Source organism: Oratosquilla oratoria, chromosome 34, assembly GCF_046742065.1.
Source record: "Oratosquilla oratoria isolate Oo_2021 chromosome 34, ASM4674206v1, whole genome shotgun sequence".
In the NCBI taxonomy this organism is placed as follows: domain Eukaryota; kingdom Metazoa; phylum Arthropoda; class Malacostraca; order Stomatopoda; family Squillidae; genus Oratosquilla; species Oratosquilla oratoria.
This window is the reverse complement of record NC_134810.1, coordinates 15,220,314-15,239,042: the sequence shown is the minus strand read 5'-3', so window position 1 is coordinate 15,239,042 and position 18,729 is coordinate 15,220,314. Positions and strand designations below refer to the sequence as shown.

At 40.8% G+C, this 18,729-nt stretch overlaps 1 long non-coding RNA gene across 1 annotated transcript in view; it reads right to left on the bottom strand.

Annotated features, from left to right (window-relative positions):
- Positions 1–3,826: 3,826 nt before the first annotated feature.
- Positions 3,827–18,729, bottom strand: part of LOC143018059 (uncharacterized) — a 93,013-nt gene continuing 78,110 nt past the window's right edge. Inside the window, exon 3 of the long non-coding RNA XR_012965727.1 lies at positions 3,827–3,916. This is a non-coding gene — a long non-coding RNA (uncharacterized LOC143018059). The remainder of the gene's footprint in view (positions 3,917–18,729) is intronic.

The window sequence follows — 18,729 nt, the reverse complement described above, 5'->3', positions numbered from 1 at the left end:
CAACAACTGGCTCACCTCCCACTTTTCTCCATTTTCTTTAATCATCTTCAACCCCTGACCCACTACCCTTGCATTTACATCTCGCACCACCCACTAATTGCATTTTATCATTTTAATCTTAATTTTGATAGGTTGTAGTTTACTGGTATTGTTCATGGATTGCCTTGTGAGTCTAAGTAATTTGTATATTCCTATCTTAGCATCTTGACCCCTAGCATAGAAATTTGTAGGGACAAAGTTCAGTGTATATATTAACATGTAGGTTAGTAGTTATCCATGATATGGAAATGCATCCTTGTATATATTAACACAAACATGGGGGTTAAAAAGATTATAGGAACCCATGATCTTTTTTGCATGCATAATGTACTGTGGAACCAGCCTACATGCCATTGTTTACTGTACATAGATATGGTTACCCATCTAACAATTCAAATGTCGCAGCAGTGTTAAGTACACATTTTGTCCTGCCAGGCGACTGCACCCTCTTCATTGAAGAACCTCATATACTATTCTCAATGTGCTTGCTGTTATTGGTGGGATTCCATGAGAGGTTATTTAATGTTTGCTGGAGAGAAGGTAGAGTGCTGGAGGACTGGAGGAGTGCTTGTATAGTTCCACTTTACAAGGGAAAGGGGGACAAGTGTGAATGTAGTAGTTTCAGAGGGATTAGCCTGTTAAGTGTAGTTGGGAAGGCTTATGGGAGGATCTTGATTGAGAGGATTAGGAGAGGAACAGAGGGAGTAATTGGTGAGGAACAGTGTGAATTTAGGACAGGTAGAGGTTGTGTAGATCAGATTTTTGTGGTAAGACAGATATGTGAGAAAGCTATAGGAAAGGGGAAGGATGTTTTTTGGGCCTTTATGGATCTGGAAAAGGCTTACGACAGGGTAGACAGAAAGGCACTGTGAGAGGTTATGCGGATATACGGGATAGGAGGAAAGCTTCTGGGAACTGTCAAGAGTTTTTATGAGAGTTATAGAGCTTGTGTCAGGATTAGAAATGGAGAGAGTGAGTGGCTTGAGGTAACGGTGGGACTTCGTCAAGGATGTGTTATGTCGCCCTGGCTGTTCAACTTATACATGGATGGGGTAGTGCGAGAGGTAAATGCAAGGGTAGGGTCAGGGATTGGAGATGGTTAAAGAAAATGGAGAAAAGTGGGAGGTGAGCCAGCTGTTGTTTGCAGACGACACTGCGCTTGTGGCAGGATCGGAGGAGGGATTGAGGAAGCTGGTGACAGAGTTTGGGAGAGTATGTGATAGAAGAAAGCTGAAGATAAATGTGGGTAAAAGTAAGGTGATGAGATGTACAAGGGGTGAAAGTGGCAGTAATCTGGAAGTGAGCATTAAGGGAGAGCAACTGGAGGAAGTGGATAGTTTTAGATACTTGGGTGCAAATGTGGCAGGAAAAGGTGGAGGTAGAATGTAGATTGAGAGAAGCGAGTAAATGCCTTGGTGGATTAAAAAGTGTAATGAGGAATAGAAATTTGGGAATGGATGCTAAGAGGAGACTGTATGAAGGAGTGATTGTGCCAACAGCACTGTATGGAGCAGAAACATGGAACATAAGAGAGGAAGAGAGAAGGAGCTTGAATGTGTTTGAGATGAAGTGTCTGAGAAGTATGATGGGGGTTACTAGGCTAGATAGAGTGAGAAATGAGGAGGAGAACAGGGGTGGAAAAGGAGCTGGGAGATAGGGTTGATGAAAGAGTATTAGGATGGTATGGACACATGGAAAGAATGAGTGAAGAAAGACTAGTAAAGGAGGTATGGAAGGCAGATGTGGAGGGAGTGAACATGAGGGGACGTCCTAGGATGAGATGGATGGATGGGGTGAAGGGGGTTTTGGGGAAGAGGGAGGACAGAAGACAGGGGTGAATGGAGAATGGTTGTATATGGAAGATGTTGTGATGCATGAGGTGGAATGGACGGGGGGATGGGGGGTGAGGTAGTGTGTGTGAGCAAAATTTTGACGCAGCCCGAAGGGATTTCTCCCCGTCCTCTCCTTTAGATGGGGGGACGGAGAGGGGGGGTCGCCGATTTAATGAAGCGGCCTTGCTGTGGATGTGCTGTGTCTTGCGACACTGCTTCTGACCCAGGGCAGTGGACAGGGTGCAGGGATGACCCGTCATCTAGGAGGTGTTAAGATGGGAGGGAGGGTGGAGAGGTTTGGAGTGTTTTCGGGGATGGAATGGGTGGGAATGACTTTATGCCTTTTCCTTTTAGGCTACCTCCCTAGTAAAGGGGAAAAAGCCTTGGTATATGTATGTATATATATATATATATATATATATATATATATATATATATATATATATATATAAATAAATGAATAAATAAAAATAAAATCCATATGAAGCAGATTTGGGCCACAATCATCAGGTCACAGATTCGCCCCAAACTTACCCCAGAGGTAGAGAATCGGGCAGAGTGCACTGTGAGGTAGACATGGGCAACCTGGACCCAAGGGCGTGCCAGTGGCGACCAGCCAAAGATAATTATTATTATTATTTTTTTTCTTCCCGATTTCTCACTTTTCTGTCACTGGCGTCTGTACCTTTGGCCTGAGTGGTGTCCATGTGAAATTTACACGAGGCCTGGTGGCCCTCAACCTGTGTCTATGGTTGTGGGTAAATGGGAGACAGCGTGGTGTATATGTACCCCACAGGGACTTGGATGGTACTAGAACCTGACGCTGGTGGTCAGGAAGGTCCCCGCCTTCCAGGAAAGGGACCACAATTAGGTCAGGTCCGATCATAGCGTCGGGTTAGTCACAGCTTGTATACCGCCTGCCTCTCAGTCCATGCCAGTCCTCCTCTTTACTTGTAGCTCGTCACTAAGCCTTCACGGTTGGTCTTCCACTTCGGGGACCACGCCACGTCCGTCCTTAGGCCGACGCATATATACTTAACCAGAATAAAGAGCACAAGCCAATCCAAGCTTCATTCCCTACGTCACCTAATCACAGTAACATAGCCGTATATTTCAAAAATGAACAAAATGACCCCCCAAAACCGCAAAGAAGAGGACCCACGGATTTGGATCAAAATCGTCAGGTCACCGATTCACCCCCGAGCTTACCCGGAGGGAGAGTCGGGCACAGTAATTCGAGGATGAGTGTGAAATACAATATTTACAATAACACCGGCAGGGTGTAAGACATCGGAATTCGCGGAAACAGGTTTACGCGGGATCATTTAACCACAGAGAACGGAGGTATTGGCGTGTCGCTTCAAAAGCAGGCTGCGTGGGTATGTGTAAAAATAGGAAGTAAGCCAGTAAGACGGCTGGCCATATGACGACTCAGAACGCACGCGTAGCGGGAAGCTTGGGGGAGGTACTGTATAGTATGAAGGGATGGAGTTAGAAGAACAGCGTATCGTAGATATCGATGACATAGTTGTAGTTCGTATGACGACGAGAGGTTGTAACGCCCCAACCAACACCATCAAATTCACTAAGTTGACGGGAGACTATAGTATGGGATACTGTTATGGGAATGTAAAAACACACAGACCCGCCATATCTCAAATTCTATTCCCAACCTATAACATAGCTAAACAACTGTGCCACATATTGACCCCATACGTCCCTGCTACCTACAGCTTCAACTCCGCAACCGACTTTTTGGACATCCTGAAGGCAAATAGTGCCAATGGTATCATAGCTTCGTTGGACGTAGAAAAGCTATTCACACACATTCCAATTGATCGCACTATTAACTACATAATTGACCGTGTTTACCATAACGACAGTACTCCCAACATAGCCATCCCAGAATCTACACTCCGTGGCATGCTAATGTGTTGTACAAAAGAGGTACCCTTTACCTGCTCATGTGGAGAAAAATACCGACAAGTTGATGGAGTCGCTATGGGTTCTCCGCTTGGAGTCCTATTTGCAAACTTTTATATGGGCTGCAATGAGAAAGAAGTGTTTAAAAAAATCGAAAAACCTAGAATCTACTGCCGCTACATTGATGACATCTTCATAGAAACTACGTGTAGTGAAGATATTGAAATACTGAAAAATTGCCTCTAAGACACCTCTGGGTTAACTTTTACAGTTGAAAACAGCATGGAAGGATCCATGCCAGTTTTAGATATACTAGTAGTTAAACAAAAACAAGATCATTTCACGATTAGTGTACACGTAAAACCCACAAACCCCGGACACTGGTTATATGGAAAAAGCGAGTGTCCACAAAGATACAAAGACTCCACCATTAGCGTATACATACGTAGAGCACTCACCCATTGCAGCACATGGGAATAAGTTCACAAAGAAATACAAAGGTCCACACTAGTCCTATTAAACAACGGGTTCACCAAACAAAATATAGATGAAGTCATTAAGAAAATAATCGAACATTGGCACAAAACAAAGAAAGAAAAAACTAAGAAAAAAGAAGAAGAGAGAATAATGAAACAAATTGTAAGGAGAAACGTAAAGCCAACAAACCCAGAAAAAACATTAAACATCATAATTTATTACAGAAGCAAAAAAAAACTAGCCACTTACTATTACGTTACAACCCTAACGATAAAAAGGAACCAATTCAACAGTCACATGTCGTATATAGATTTAATTGCACACATCTCAGAAGCGCTATTAATCAAAGATATGAACTCTAGTTTGAACATCCAAATGTCCGACCTGTTAGTGCTACCGAGCATGAGAAGGAATTCTGTTGCCGGACAAAGCCAACACGAGCACAGGGAGAGATCACCCGATCGGACGGACCAATCAACATCAAGAACAAGTACACAACATAGCTCGTCCAACCCTTAAATACCACCCACCTGACGTTTTCAGTTCAGTAGCAACTCTAACATAGAGATAGCCACTATACTAAGCCACTGAAGAAGAGTCAAGAGATTCGAAATCGCGATTTGGCAACACAGATGACCTCCTACGGAGAAATAATCTCAGATCTCAATAGAGACGATAAGACCACCATAAGACACAAAGAGAATGTCTTAAAGAAAATACAAAAAGCAGAATTGGCAATCACATATAACTCTACTTGTTAAAGAGAAATCTCCTGCTCATTTATACATAATATAATATAATATAATATATATATGTATATGTACACACACACACATACACACACACACACACACACACACACACACACACACACATATATATATATATATATATATGTATATACATCTAACTCACCAGCCAATACATTGTACTAACTCCTCCCCCTGTTTCCAGCAGTGCATCTTACCACCGACTCGTCTCACTGCATCATCATTTATAGAGCAAGACTCTTCCCACCGATTCTTCCCATCCTCATTCATATGGGCCAAAACTCCTACATCATCTATTATTCATTTATTTATTTATCTATTTATTCATTTATCTATCTATTTATTTATTTATTTATTTAATTATCAGTCCATGAACGTGTCCAAAATAACTTTCTGACTCCACATACCGACCCTGTACATGCAGCCGCTCTACGCTCACTTCCAATACACCAAACATATCCCTTCTTTCTGCTAACAACTCTTCGGAAAATTCACCTGCTACTCAAAACACCATGGCAGCACAAAATTTGATCGCCGTAGTCAAGGATGAGACCACATCACCTCTCTTTAACGGCAAGAACATTCCTGTACACAATGTCCTCTCTGAGGTTGAATCTAAGATAACACGAAGAAACATCAAAGGCAAAATCTCCATCTTAACATCCAGAATAGATAAGAATAACACATTAGCTGGTGACGTCATTAAGTTTGATTTATTTGAGGAAACCACATCCTATTATTATTTCGTAAAAAATATAATTTGCTTCATTTGAGCAACTTGGATCACTTTCCCCTATACTCTTTGGCTAGAACTTACAATCATGGTCCACACCACACCAAAGAGAAAGCTGTCAAAATTGCTTCAACATTTAAAAGTGAACTCAGAGAAAGCCTCAAAAACTCAGACTGGGTCTCAGAAGACAAAATTTCATTGGAACACGTAGTCTCACTCATGGCATACTTTCGACTACTCTCCCAATTACACCCAGACACACTCCAGAAAGCTAACACTGTTCCATTCACACCAGGTATCACACTAGGCGAATTTACCAGGACATTCTCTAACACGCACGATGTTAGTGCCCATTGCACCCACCTACACAATAGTCCAGGTCACACATAACACCAGATCGAGACATACATCTCGCGCTAGACATCGCTCACGCCAACTCTCTCCATCAAGAACACAACTGGTTTGTATATGCTGCCACAAACCAGGACACCTCGTAGACACGTGTTACCATAGAAACCCTTCACAACTAAACCGACACTGCGATTATCACGATACATGTTTTCACGCGAGTGATCGTTGCCGTGTGCTGTTAGCATGGAGCAACACCAAAGTTACCTTTATCGACACGGGTTCACCAGTTAACATTATGTTAACACACAGCTTCCATAAATTCCGCACAGCAACAAAACTTATCACCATTTTGGAACCCTCCGACGTCAACCTTTTGCAATGTAGATGATGTAATATTCCCGATAATTGGTAATTTTTCCCTAGACATTACCTTCAAAGGTGAACACCCATCCATTCCAGTTACCACCTACGTAGCTGACGTTCACTTTCCTGCTGATATCCTTATAAGTTTAACATTTATGTAAATTATTTCCTCCTTGCATTGCCATCAGTAACTTCTCACAAGTAAACCACATCCACGTGACCAAGCAGGTGGAACATGATTCCGCGTCAGTTGATTCTGCTCTCTCCATACAAATTCAACCCGCTTCATCACAAGAGGATGCACCAACTGCTAGCATAAATTGCTCCACCACCTGCATACAAAAAGAGTTCCCAGTGTTCAACCACCCAAATCAACCCCTCCCCACCTGCGTAGAGCCGGTGGCCAGGGGTTGTTGCTGCATCATCTACATTGCAAAAGGTTGACGTCGGAGGGTTCCAAAATGGTGATAAGTTTTGTTGCTGTGCGGAATTTATGGAAGCTGTTAACTGGTGAACCCGTGTCGAGAAAGGTAACTTTGGTGTTGCTCCGTGCTAACAGCACACGGTATATTTCCAGATCCCCTTGCTTCAGACAAAACTCATAATACATAGTCTCAAGCACTCATCTGCCTGTGGCCCTGATAACATAAGCAACATCCACCTAAAACACATTGGACCACAAGGTATACATGCACTCACAAACATTGCAAACTACAGCGTTTCACACAACACTATACCCGACATCTGGAAGCATGGTAAAATAATCACCATTCCAAAACCGAACAAAGACCCAACAATCCCAACATCGCACCGCCCAATCACACTTCTCTGCACCCCCTCTAAAGTCATTGAACGCCTAATACTTAAACTTGTCACACCACATATTCCCCTTGCTGACTCACAACACGGTTTTAGACCACTACACTCCACAAACACTCTTCTGACAAACCTCACACAAAGAATTTTAGATGGCATCAATTCAGATAGGCCCCACCAAAGAACACTACTTATAACATTAGACATTAGTAAAGCTTTTGATGCTATCCCCCGCCACAACCTAACAAATAAAATATATAACACAGACATGCACAATAACACCAAAAGATGGCTGGCCAATTATCTGGCAGGTAGGAATGCTTACGTGTCATATAATGGCCAATCATCGCACATCAGAAACATTAAGAACGGAGTACCACAGGGCTCAGTTCTATCCCCCACACTATTTAATCTATACATGCATGACTTACCCACACCAGACACCTCAGAAATACAAATCTCTTCCTACGCAGACGACATAACAATCACATGCACACATTGTAACACAGACATAGCTGCAGAAATAATCCAGCCATACCTTGACACACTCAACACATGGTTCATCACAAACAGACTCAAAATAGCTCCAACCAAATCTACAGCAACACTTCTCACCAACTGGACAAAAGAACACAAATACATACCTCATCTCTACATCAACAACACTCTAATACCACACACAAACACACCGAAAATTCTTGGTGTAACATACGATACATCCATGTCTTTCAAACAACACATCACAAACATAAAAAAACAAATGCACACCCAGACTTAACGCACTTAAGTCAATCACTGGAACAACATTTGGACAAAACAAAGAAACTTATATAACAATATACAAACAATGCATACGCTCAGTGTTGAATTATGCGAGTCCTGCATGGGCTCCTAATCTCAGTGAGACACACCACAACACCCTTCAAATCATACAAAACAAAGCCCTAAAAATAATTACAGGCTGCACAAATACAACACCTACAGACCATTTACACCATGAAACGAAAGTCCTCAAAGTCAAGGACCACCTCGACATGAGAGGCACACAAACACTTGCCGCAGCCACCACAAACACATTACACCCGCTACACTACATAGCAGAACACCCACACACACCAAGAAACATTAAAACAACACCCAAAGACCTTTATCACGCACAGATACTCTCTTCTCTTCCTCCACAACCACCAAATACCAGCCTCCGGAAACATATTCATAATCATATCACTCACCGCTCCATTAACACACTGAAAGACAACACACTGCTGCATGCCAGACCCCCTGATATCCACCCTTCTGAATCCTCTCTCCCACGAAAGGACAGAGTCCACTTGGCCAGACTGCGGTGCGGTCACCACCCAGCACTTCTAAGCTACCAGAAGAGGCTGGATGACCGCGTTGTGAACAGCTGCCCAGGATGTAACACTTCACCCCATACCATACAACACATAATGGAAGACTGCATTATACACAATCATGCACGCAAACAACACAACATACGCTCTATAAAGGATTTGTGGGAAAACCCAGTTTCGGCTATGGCATTCCTTGGGGAGACGGGACTGCTCGGACAGACAGTCTAGGGAACGACGACAACAACAACCCCTCCCCAGGACTCTAACTCTTCTACTGTACTGACAGCTGTGGACATGCGTTCCAATGTAGCAGACTAACTCCTCCCGCATGTCCAAATCAGCAAAAACTCGGGACAAAACACCAATTAAATACCGTTGATTTTTCACCGCCTGAGGACACCTTCTTGCCCCTCTTAGAGGATTTCAACACCAGACCCACCCGTCTCAGAAGTGTTACCTACATTCAAACACACTCAAGTAGTGCTTATGAGCCCAAAGACGCTGTTCCCTCGTGAGTATAAAAAGATAACCTACGAGTATTTCAAGCACAAGACACCGATGTACTCTGCATGCCAGAAACTTACCGTGTCAATGGCATTTCACCTTTCAGCCATCAGCTCTGCGTCAAAGAAAAGCCATTCTTGCATTTTAATTGCCAATGACACTAACGCACCCTTCCATCTTGCAGTTGGTACAAACATTTGCGATTTCGAATTATATCCCTCACGCATCAAAGTCCCTACTTCACAAGTTTGTACTACAATTTACGACGTGCCCACAGCACAGGAACCCAGTGATGCATGTCACATTTCAGCCCCATAGACTTTTCTGGTGCACAAGGAGACTTGTTTGCACTTTGCAACAAGTTCAGGTGAACTCCTTGGAGTTACTAATCTCATTCAGTATCATGTACCCCTTTGTGAGGACTCTAAACCACGTTACATTCCCGCATACAGAATACCACACAGGAAACGCATGATGGTAGATAACCTTATCCAAGACATGATTGGACAAGCTATTATTGAACCTTCAACCTATAAATGAAATTCCCCTCTCTTTGTTGTCCCTAAATACGATGGTTCCTTCCGTCCAATAGTAGATTTCGGAGAGTCAAATAAGCTTACAGTAGCAGATAGATACCCCATCCCTGTAGTACAAGATCTCTTGCACTCCGTCGGTGAAAATACCGTATTGTTCACGACCTTGGACCTTATGTCGGTATATTTCCAGATCTCCTTGCTTCAGAGCCTAGGCCTCTGACAGCCTTTAACACGCTACAGATCATTATCACTTTAAACTAGCCATGGGTCTCGTTTCAGCTCCTTCAGTGTTCACACGACTTATGAACACAGTCCTTGTAGGTCTCATAGATTATTCAGTGTTTATGTACCTCGATGATGTGATCATCGCTTCCAAGTCCATTAGCAAACATTTACACACTTTTCACACTGTCTTCTCACGACTGGCGAAAGCAGGTCTCAAACTGAAGCTTAAGAAGTTCTCCTTATTTCAGAAAGAAATACGCTTCATAGCGCATGTCCTTAACTCACAAGGAATTTTAACCTCGCAGGACAAGGTCAGTGCGATCATTGAATTTCCACGCCCTACTTCTGTAGAACACATACGTTCATTCCTTGGTCTATTAGGATTTTACAGACGTTACATTCAAGGTTACGTTGGTGTAGCAGCACTATTAACTTCACTACTTAAGGACACTCCCTTCATTTGGACACCTGGCCAAGAGAAAGCCTTAACCACGGCAACTGTCCTTTTCTTACCAAACCACAAGCTTTTTTCACAATATACACAGATGCGTCCTACACCGGACTTACAGTCCTCATGCAACAACACGGCACAAAACTCAGACCTATTGCCTGTGCTAGCTGGCACGCTTAACAAACAAACAAAATTACTCAGTCACAGACATAGAAGCTTTAGCTGTTATATACGCATTCAAACATACACATTACAACATACATATATACACAGACCATCAACCAATCTTACAATATATATATATATATATATATATATATATATATATATATATATATATATATATGTGTGTGTGTGTGTGTGTGTGTGTGTGTGTGTGTGTGTGTGTGTGTGTGTGTGTGTGTGTGTGTGTGTGTCCATAGAGGAATGCGGGAAGTTTTTGGTCACGTAGGACGCCGTAGCCGTTTGGGGTCACCCTAGAGTCAGGTAGGGAGGCCTGGGGGTGGGGGGGACCGCCCTGGAGTCACGTGGGAACGCCTAGGGGTCACACGAAACCACATGAGTATTTTGTTCTTAATTATTTACATATATCTTAACAAATGAAGCTATCCAATTTGTATAAATTATGGTGTAGATTTATTTTATGATCCTGGGTGATGTGGATCAAACTACTTGTACAATCTGTAAAATGTCTTACCTTTTTATTACACACGCACGCACACAAACACACACACAAAAAAAGAGAAAGGAGTATTGAGGAATTAGAAAAAGAAAAGACACTAAGAGATGAAGCAAAGGAAAAAAATGCGAAGAGAATGGAGACCGAAAGCAATTCTGTTGAAGAGTAATCGACATAAGACTAAGGAAATGGTACATCAGAATGGACGAACCAAAGACAGAACAAAAAATGGAGAAAGAAGAAAATTGAAAGTGGCATATACCAACATCGGATTAATTTCAGGGCTGAATGAACTTAATGATTACCTGCTAGAAGAAAAAACAGACATAATGGGAATTGTGGAGACTAAACTAAGGGGTGAAATACCATCCATCGATGTTGGACATGGACTATACAATTACTGGATTAAAAAAAAAAAAAAAAAAAAAAAAAAAAAAAAACAGGAAGGAGGAATCATGTTTTTGACCAAGAAAAACTTGAATGTGACAAAAATTGAGGAGGGCAAAGATAATGTAGAACTGATCATGATAAAAGTCGAAGACAAGAACATGAAAAGTAGAAGGTTCGTGGTGACTTATGTGCCCCCAAAAACGAACGCTTGGAAAGAGAACGAGCATATAAAATGTTAGAAGATACAAGGCAACCATTAAATGAGATACTAATGAGCGGGGGTAATCTGGTAATTATGGGGGACTTCAATTGCAAAGATATTTGTTGGGAGAACATGACAGTGAGAGAAGATTTGTGGGGTAATGTACTACTGGACATGACCATGGAATATACAATGACTCAGTGAAAACACCAGATACAGAAATAACGAGGAGCCGTCGAAACTAGATTTAATATTTAGAACAGAATCTGAAATTGTGGACAAAATCCAATACAAGACACCAATTGGAAAGAGTGACCATATACTCACTGAGACTGAACTAAAGGAAGAAATATACATGTAGAGAAATGAAAAGCATAGGAAAGGGAGATTGATGTACAAGAAAACGGACTTTGCAAAACTAAAGAAATTCTTCCAGAATGCAAACTGGGAAAAATTTACATGGAAGAGACAAAAGTGGAAGAGAAATGGGATATCTTGATGGATAACTACAATGAAGGGGTGAATAGGCACGTACCAAGACAGAAGCTAGAGAGAGTGTACATTAAATGCTGGTTCAACAAAAGATGAAGTGAGGCAAAAGATAGGGGGGGGGGCAGAGCTTGGAAAAGATGGAGAAAAGATAAAAAAAAAAAATCTGGAAAATGGCAAGTTTGTATAAACTATAGAAATGAGTATGTTAAAGTGAGAAGAACATAAGAATATAAGAATAAAGGAAACTACAAGAGACCATAAGGCCTACACTAGGCAGCTCCGTATCCATCACCATCTGTCGTCCCCATCCATAAAGTTGTCTAATCGTTTTTTAAAACAACTGATAGTTTCAGCGCTTACTATATGGTTACTAAGTTTATTCCATTCATCGACCACCCTATTAGTAAACCAATTCTTGCCTATTTCCTTCTTAAATCTAAATTTGTCCAGTTTATACCCATTACTACGAGTCCTGCCCTGTTGTTTTATTATGATGACCTTGTTTGCATCTCCCTTGTTATAGCCTTTGATCCACTTGAACACTTCTATTAGATCACCCCGCACTCTGCGTCTTTCCAGAGAGTGTAAGTTTAGGTGCCTAAGCCTCTCTTCGTAAGGCAAATTTCCGAGTCCATGTATCATTTTGGTCATTCTTCTCTGTACTGATTCTAGCGAATTTATGTCCATTCTGTAGGACGGAGACCAAAACTGTACCGCATAGTCAAGGATGGGTCTAACTATCGCTAGATAGAGTTTAATAATTACCTCTGCACTTCTATTCGTTACCGTCCTAGCAATGAAACCTAATGCTTTGTTAGCTTTATTTCTGGCGCTAATGCACTGCTTCCTGGTTTTAAGATCCGGACTCACCAGAACTCCCAAGTCCCTCTCGCACTCAGATTTTTCTAAAAACGTGTTAAGATATATCTATTTTTGGGGTTGTGTAGCCCTACGTTTAACACGCTACACTTAGAGATATTGAAGTTCATTTGCCATTTCTCCGATCATGTTAACAATTTATTAAGATCATCCTGCATAATCTCTGCGTCGTCTCCTGACTTAATTAGGCGTCCTATTTTAGTGTCGTCCCCAAACTTACTAACATCACTAATTATCCCATCGTCTAAGTCATTTATGTACATAATGAACAACAAGGGACCCAAAACCGAGCCCTGGGGGACCCCGCTAGTAACATTGCCCCACCTAGATTTTATTCCATTTATGGTGACCTGCTGTTTTCTGTTACTATCCAAGCTCTAATCCATTCTAACACTTTTCCTCCTATGCCATGGGCTTTGATTTTATTTAGTAGTCTCTGGTGAGGCACCTTGTCGAACGCTTTGCTAAAGTCAAGGTAAATAACATCGTAATTTTCAGTGTTATCTGACGCCTTATATACTTTAGTGTAAAAGGATAGAAGATTAGTCACACATGACTTACCCTTGGAGGAACCATGCTGTGAATCATGAATTAAATTATGCCCTTCGATGTGTTCTCCGAGTCTATTTACTATTATTGATTCAAGCATTTTTCCTATAACCGATGTCAAACTGATTGGCCTGTAGTTGCATATAGACGATCTATCTCCCTTCTTAAAAACAGGAACAACGTTTGCCTGCCTCCAAGCAGTTAGCATAAAACCAGTGTCTACCGATTTATTGAATATTTCAGTTAACTGGTCGCAGGTTTCAAATTTACACTCCTTAAGCATTCTTGGAAAATTTTCGTCTGGACCCGGAGATTTTGTAGCTTTAAGTCTTTCAATCTGCTTGACTACTTCTTCTTTACTAATGCTGATATTAGACTACTTTCTTCATCCCCTCTGTAAATCGGATCGCAGTCAGGTACTTTATCTAACCTCTCATTAGTAAACACCGATAGAAAATAATTGTTAAACTCCTCACTCCTTTTTTTCCTCCGATTCTATCATGACATTTTCATCGTTTTTAATTGGTCCTATTCTTTCTTTATTTTTTGTTCTAGAGGTGAAAGAAACCGTTTGGGTTGGATTTTGCTTGACTGGCAATCTTGATTTCATATTTACGTTTTGCTGTACGTGTATTCCTTTTAACCAGCTTTGCCATTTCGTTATATCTTGATCTAAGGTGTGATTCCCCGTTTTTTATTTTTACGTAAAGTCCTCTTTTCATTCCGATCTCATGTTTCAATCTGTCCGTCATCCATTTGGGAGTATTATTATTTTTCCGTATTGACTTTAGGGGGATAAATATATTTTGTGCATTAATAATTAGATCAGATTGCTATACATTTCTTCAAAATCGCTGACCTGACTGTTGGGCCCTCGTCCCCAAATGACCTGACCTAAGGTATGCATATTACCCTCCGTGACCCGGCTCTTAGTACCGACCTGACTCTCAGCCCCGCAACGCGAAACGACAATGTTTGAAACGTCCGCATGACATTTCGTATTCAATTTCAAATAGGTTTTTATATTGTCAAAGTTTGCTTTCCTGAAGTCTGGTACTTGAACGTTATTCGTACTTTTTAATTTTTCCCAAATAACATTAAATCTTATTTCTTGATGATCGCTAGAGCCTAGACTATCTCCCACTATTACGCTGCTAATTTGGTGCTCATTATTTGTTAAAATTAAGTCCAGGGTATTTTGTCCCCTCGTAGGATCGGTAATCACTTGTTTTAGGAAATTATCCTGTACCACATCTAGGAATTTCTTCGCTTCATGATCTCCTATTAAATTTTCCCAGTCAATGTTTCTATTATTAAAATTTCCCATGATCACAAAGTTTTTGTACTGGGACGCTCTGTGAATTTCATGAATCAGGGGATCAGTCTGCTCAATGCTGAGGTTAGGAGGTCTATATAAGACGCCAATAATAACTTTCTTATTCTTGCCTATAATCTCTACCCAAATAGATTCCGTACAGTCCTCTTCCTTAATCGAATTGTTGATAATACAGTTTAATGTATTCTTAACGAAAAGTGCTACACCTCCCCCATTCCTGCCAACCCTATCCTTGTGAAAAAACTTATATCCTTCTATTTCGATTTCCGGAAGGAAAGAGAGGAAAAAGGAACCACGAAAAGGATATTATAGATAAATGCAAAGAGCAACCTAAGCTATTCTATCGATACGTGAATGGTAAACTTAAAAACAAATAGGAAATGTTGAAACTACGCCAAGGGAATATAGAATACACAGATGAATTAGAAATGGCCGGAGTCATGAATAATCACTTCAAATCTGTCTTCACTAGAGAGAAAACACAATATTGGGACGAAGGTAGTAAAAGGCAATCTCCCCCCCATGAGTGAGATAACAATTACACAAAAAGAAATATTGGAACAACTATCAAACCTTGACGTCAGGAAATCACATGGCCCGGATGGAATTGCAAATTAGATTGTAAAAGAATGCAAAGAAGAACTAACGGACAAAATACATAACATAATAAGTTGCTTACTTAAAGAAGGAAAAATACCAAAAGACTGGGAAAATGCTAACATTGTACCAATATGTAAAGGAGGAAACAAGGAAGAACCAATTAACTATAGGCCAGTCTCACTAACAAGCACTATAGCCAAAATTTGTGAGAAAATCATCAATAATAATAGATGGGTCTCACTTGGAGGACAACAATATAATAAACCCAAGACATTTTGGGTTCAGACAAGGAAGATCATGTACCACAAACTTAATATGTTGCTACTCAAGATTAATAGACATAGTGCAAGAAAGGAGTGGATGGGCTGATTGTGCCTTCCTGGACTTACAAAAAGCTTTTGACAAAGTACCACACAAAAAATTAAAAAAAAAAAAAAAAATGGAACATATAGGAGGGATACAAGGGAACCTACTAGAATGGATGGAGGACTTCCTGATTGGTAGAAAGATGAGAGTAGTGCTCAGAGAAAAATATTCAGATTGGAAAGAGGTGATCAGTGGAGTACCGCAAGGATCTGTATTGGCTCCAATAATGTTTGCTATTTATGTGAATGACATGGATGATGATGTGAAATGTTACATGAGCTTCTTTGCAGACGACGCCAAACTGTTAAGCAAAGTAAAAACTGAAAAAGGATTGCGAATCACTGCAGGAAGACCTGATTAAGGTATGGAACTGAAGTCAGAAATGGGAAGTAGACTTCAATATTAACAAGTGTAGTATAATGGAGTTTGGAAAAAGCAAAAATAGAATATCACGACAATATAAAATTGGAACCAAGGAGGTAAAGAAGGAGAGATCCGAAAAAGATTTGGGTGTAATTATTTCAAACGACTTGTCCTATGATAAACAGATAAACAAAATTGTCGGAGAATCCTACAACTTGATAAGATCAATGAAAATAGCATTTACATATTTGGACGAAGAAATGATTAAAAAAATATTGGTCACACTGATAAGGCCTAGACTAGAATATGCGGCGACATTGTGGTCACCCAGTACCAAAAATAATATAAAGAAAATTGAAAGAATCCAGAGAGCAGCCACAAAAATGGCACCTGCACTTGCAAACTTGTCATATGAGGAGAGATTGGCTAAACTGGAGTTACCGACTCTGGAGCAAAGAGGAGAGAGAGGTGACCTACTGACCATCTACAGAATCATGAAGGGCACAGAAATACTCGATAGAGAGGACTTGTTAAACTTGGACAAGAGAAGCACAAGAGGACATGGAAAGAAAATAAAAAAAACATAGCTACAGAAGAGATATCAAGAAAAACAGTTTTCCACGTAGAGTGGTGGACACTTGGAACAAACTGGACAATGAAATAGTGTGCGCAAAAACCATTCATGATTTTAAGAGCAAACTAGACACTGCGAGATACAAAGGCGGGACCCACGAGCGTAGCTCCCCTTCCCGCAAAATACAAGTAGGTAAACACACACACACACACACACACACACACACACACACACACACACACACACACACACACACACACACACACACACACACACACGTGTATATCCAACCAAACACTTTGGAAAGAAGCCAAGACAACGTACAATATGGTTAATAATCTGAATCTTTCTTACGAAAATATTTCTTTTGCTCTGGAAGTCTGCTTTCATTATTCAAATTACCCGCCGCTCCTCGCAGTCGTCTTGCTGCACACGGCCGTTGGATCCCATGGCACCGTGCACGAGTTCCTCATTTCATAAAATTCTTATTCTATAAACATTCATCTCCTTTGGGGAGAAAACCTTTTATCTGATCAGGTACCCAGTTAGCAGATTGCTTGTTCCCTGGACTCCAGCTCTCGACGAATGAATGAGTGACATTCAAATCAACAGGAGCCAGTTTCTTTATTAGACTTAGTGACATAACAATACTGCTGTCATCATCTCGATAGCGTTGGTGACTGACTGTTGCCGTTTTTAGATTTTCTTCCAATTTCCCCATTCGTTTCAGATTGAGTTTCAGTTCTCGGCTGCTATCCACATTTTGCGTCTCTTTTTTTTTTTTTTTGTCTTAACAAAAGGAAATTCGTGTGTAATAAAATTTGTAAGATAAAAATATATATTAATCGACCATCAACTGAAACATGTATTTGCATAATCAACATAAGGAAAGACAACGGAACTTTAAGCGGGATCTATATATGATCTTTTACATCTTCCGTGTGCTTTTGCCGTTGCTCCCCATTATATTCATAGTCAAGCAACCAACGACAGGAGACACTTAATAACTGCTGCCAAAACAGCCAACTTGGTTCTATGTGCTCGAATAGCCAGGACAATTATTAGGCATCAGTGGCAGCCAGTCGAAGTAGTGGGCTGCATTGGAAGCCGTCACCTTTACATTATGTTCTCGGTCAGCCAGAGAGACGGATGGATTACAGGAGGAGGAGGAGGAGGAGAAAGAGAGAGAGAGAGAGAGAGACAGACAGACAGAGAGAGACATAGAGACAGAGAAAGAAAGAGAGAGACAGACAGACAGAGAGAGACATAGAGACAGAGAAAGAAAGAGAGAGAGTGAAAGAGGAAGAGACTAGAGTTTTTTATAAGCACTCAAAGCTTATAACAATATTCTTTTCTTTATTATTTGAGAGAGAGAGAGAGAGAGAGAGAGAGAGAGAGAGAGAGAGAGAGAGAGAGAGAGAGAGAGAGAGAGAGAGAGAGAGAGAGAGAGAGAGAGAGGAGAGACAAAGAGAGAGAGAGGAGAGACAAAGAGAGAGACAGAAAGAGAGGGAGAGAGTGTGTGTGAAAGGGAGTGTGAGAGAGTGAATGAAAGAGATATTCTAGAGTTTTACAAGTACTTAAAGCCCCAAAAGAGGATGTTCAAAAACAAAATTTCCATATATTTCAAAGAGACATCATATGGAATAATTTCTGTAACAATAACAATGAAATGTATAAGATTATATACTGTATAATGATAAACATCAATAAGACATTATAGGAATTGCAAATAACCATATTTACAAAGATGAGTACAACGGACCCAAACACGATTACGACCACACGCAGGAGTTATCCCTCGTTCCTTAATACACGAAGTAGGCGGCTTGACCTCTTGCAGACTTTGTTATATCTTATATATAAATGAAAATGTTGTTTTCATGTTATTCTATGTTTTGATGACGTCACCACCTCGCCACAGTAA